Below are 3,808 nucleotides of genomic sequence, written 5' to 3' on the forward strand. Positions count from 1 at the left end.
TATTGGCTGTGGCAGTTGCTTTTGGCAGGACTATACAGTATCGGGGGACACACTGGGCAGCATCTTTACTCGGATGACCAGCGCATAAAGGTAACTTTTTTCAGACATGCGCTAAAGAAATGTACTCTGAATCTCACTCAATTCAAATGCTATTTTCAAAAATAATACAAGCTTGTAGAAACGTTTGGTCAACGCATCAGATGCAGTGGCACTCAGTTCCAGGAGTCTTAGGCGGCATCTGAACTCCAGTTGTGGCTCCATTTTTACAGCCAACCAGCAGAGTGGGTACCTCTTTTTAGGTCTCGGCTGGCGAAAGCGTCATACGAGAGCTTCTTGGAATCAATACAGATTCCAAAGCTCTTGGAGGCGGAGTTGAAGCCCCGCCCAACTTTTTAATTGGTTTGCATCATCTTGCATGCAAAACGCTGGCTTCTCATTGTAAAGGAGGCTTCGTAGACCCTCCTTGTTGCCGCCTTGATTCCTTTTGGCCCCGCCCACCGGGATTTGATCTTTTACTGGCGGTGTGACGCTCTCTCCTTCATTTGTCCCCACGCACTTTTTTCTTCTCATTCAGCTTTGGCAAAGTCAGCCACGTGTTTATTTTCGCATCACACTTTCACTTAAAGTGAAAGCGAGATGCGAAAGTAAACACACGGCTGTTTCATGTAAACCTTCGAACGAATAGATCTGGGACACACACACGAGATAAAAATGCATCGTGGAAAATTAACCAATAAATACTTAGAAAGACGCACTATTACATATTGGAAGATTGAATTCAAAAGTTGAAGCGAGTGCATTTAACCCCCTTAGTGCTGCCGTCGGCTAACAGTCGTCGCCATCACTACCTTGCCAGTACCGTGCACGTCTGTTGGCCGATGCGGCCGCACCCGTTTCTTCGAATGTTCAGCACTGGCGCAGAACGTTCGAAACAACAAACGGGTTAAATACCATTTTAAATAAACAACATTATCCAAACGCCGAGTCTGCAAAACTCAAGCCTTCCCGGGAAGAGTTTCAACCTTTCGCTCTGTCTGTTAATATGCAAATCAACACGAGAAGGGGGTGCAATGCATGATGGGCTGCATTTCAATGGGCAGGGGACAAGACTGTTGATTCAGTAAGCTTACCTTCCTGCTGTAATACTGTTCAGAAAGCGAGACTTTCGTTCCAATCAATATTAAAATTCCTGATCACCGTAACAAAATGAGGGTCTTTATTGGTCCTCAGCGATGCGCTAGCATTACTTCAGCAACCATCCTTATCTTGGCTTTGCGCTGTTGTTCAATGAACGTATAGTGGGGGCAGCACTTCTAACACCTTAACAAGATATACGCATCACTATAGCGACAGCTTTAGAAAGGTGCAATTTTAGGAACCTTTAGTTCTACTCATCGTCCAACAAATAAGAAATCAACTATTATCATCGCTAAGATCAAAGATTTATAATCGTCTATAGGTGGCAGCACCATTGACTCAGTTAAATATGTCTGCTTATTTCTCGCCAGCGGCTAAAGAATGCAGCTGAGACCCTAGCATTTAAACTGTTAGTTGAGGTAAATGAAACAGCAGTTCGCCCATTATGCTATGCCCACGAAAGAGAATAAGGTGAATTACTATTTTAACTCTTGTTCTCGAACATCTGAGGAAGTGTTTGAGAGCCTTCCATTTCTATAGGAATAAAAAACAAGCATTGAAAATGCAATAGGTTGCGCCTTTGATTAAGTTAAAGCCATTTGCTTTGCTAATGGTATTGTATAGCAACGCAAATGGCTTTAACTTAACGAAATGCGAGACCTATTGCATTTTTAATGTTAGTTTCTTCTTGCATCAGGGTGTCTGGCACCATGGTGCCTGGCACCCTTACTGCCCTACCGACACCTGCCTGCAATAAAAACACAGCCTATTGAATGTCGTCATTGGCTATGGGAGCTGTGCCCTGATGTGCTGTGATCATTTCTACATGGACCTGCTTCGGTTATCAGACATGACAAATGATGTCAAAGACAGTTGTGTGTGAAACAGTAAAACATGCATGACAAAGTGCGTGAGGATTGGCATGAAGTTTTAATTAGCGCTCTTAAGCAGTGTCCTGATTTCGTGAGTGCCACAATCGCAACACCATCTATACACTATCACACAAAGAGAGAGGAAAACAATACTTAGATTTGTTCTTATTGTTGTAAATCCCATGCACCTGAAATTAAAGATGACTAAGTGATGTTTGAAAGCAAACACGTGGCATGGTTTGTTCTGTTTCAAGGGTGCTGTTTAATGACGTGCTGCTGAGACTATGTTTATTAAAGAGACATTCCTTTGGTGTTAATGCTCAGATTAGAGTGAGATTGGCTATTGATCCTGCCTGCACACACCCACATCTAGACTTTAACCTCACTAATGACCCAGTTAAGCAGCTTGTTTTTGCAGTTTTATTTTGCGCAAATCCGACCCGAAGCTAATGGAGCACTTTACATGAGCACGAGTTGCATTACACAAGAACACAAGCTTATGTAACACAGCTTTTACAAGTCCTTTCAGAAGTAGATGCCCCGCCTATGCTTTGACCCGCACAAGTAGGAGTGTTCTTGATATTTTATGCAGTTATTGTACACCCAGAACCTGGCAACCAGGCTCCTGCTAGTCAGTGGTCTCAGGATGTCAAACGAAGTCACTGTCCCTAAAATGTAGTAGCTGTGTACATACAACTACTGAAATCCTGATGTGCGGTGCTCCATTTTTGAGGTTCTGCCAGCACCTGCACCCCTAACAAGGTTGACATCTGATTAGGTGCATGTACAACACACCTACGCACATACTGCTGAAACATTTGAGCAACAGTAAGTACAGGCCTGCAAACTGGCAGCCGACAACTTGCAGCTATATAACTTATGTCACACAAACTCATGAACTGGCAGATGAAGAGTCCTGGAGGAAACCAGGAGGTACCATGGCATTTACAAGAAAGAAAGGGGATGGGTGCAGGAAGTCATTATTCTAAGTAACAATGAACCAAAAGAGAACATAAGAGTCAACCATGACACAGCCTCTTTCTGAACAAAGGACAAGTGCAGTACAGAGAGTGCTTATAGCAAAAGTTGAAATAAACACCAACTCGTGTTCTAGGATTGCAATGAGCTTTTCTTCTATGAAAACAAAAAAAATATACTAATGTGTACATAAAGAGTTGGAGACCTGCAGTATCACTCATGGGAGCGACATATTTATAGTGTCTTCAGCAGCTAGCAAAACGAAGGGATTAGAGAAATGGAGTAGAAATTAGAAAATGCACCCCTCCCCATCTGCAAGATAAGACTAGGGTGTTTTAAATTAGATCCTGAGAAGACTTTTCTATCTTGCAGCCTTTAGCCACATATCAAAACGAAAAGAATAGACTGTTGAAATTGAATGCTAGTGAGGAATACAGAAATCACTAGTTTTACGGGAAATCACATGCACCATGATCAAAACATGCAAAAAAGTAGAGTTTTCAAGAGAAAATCTAGATCTAGGGAATTATTTTACAGTGTGGTTGTCGGAAATTTAATATTTTAGTTAAAAAAATGAGTTTATTTCAGCGGTGAAGCGAGTTCAAAGTGGGCAATGGTAAGAAATATGTAAACGGTGCCAATTGCAGGCATGTGCATGGGGGGCGGAGGAGCAATGATAACTGCCAAAGTTTCAGATTGCTATGTGTAATATTTTTATAATTGTAGTGGATTATGAGTGACATTTCATTGACTATGAGTGACACTTTCTCGTGAGCAAAGTCAAGCAATGAAACATGTAAATATCAGAAATTACACCCATT

At 41.9% G+C, this 3,808-nt stretch overlaps 1 non-coding gene across 1 annotated transcript; it reads left to right on the forward strand.

The window, feature by feature from the left end:
- Nucleotides 1-1,254: 1,254 nt before the first annotated feature.
- LOC144820609 (U4atac minor spliceosomal RNA) lies at nucleotides 1,255-1,380 on the forward strand. Its single transcript, XR_013607887.1, has one exon. It is a non-coding gene; the product is annotated as a U4atac minor spliceosomal RNA (small nuclear RNA).
- The last annotated feature ends 2,428 nt before the right edge of the window (nucleotides 1,381-3,808 follow it).

This window comes from Lissotriton helveticus, chromosome 2_1 (genome assembly GCF_964261635.1).
Source record: "Lissotriton helveticus chromosome 2_1, aLisHel1.1, whole genome shotgun sequence".
Lineage (NCBI taxonomy): Eukaryota > Metazoa > Chordata > Amphibia > Caudata > Salamandridae > Lissotriton > Lissotriton helveticus.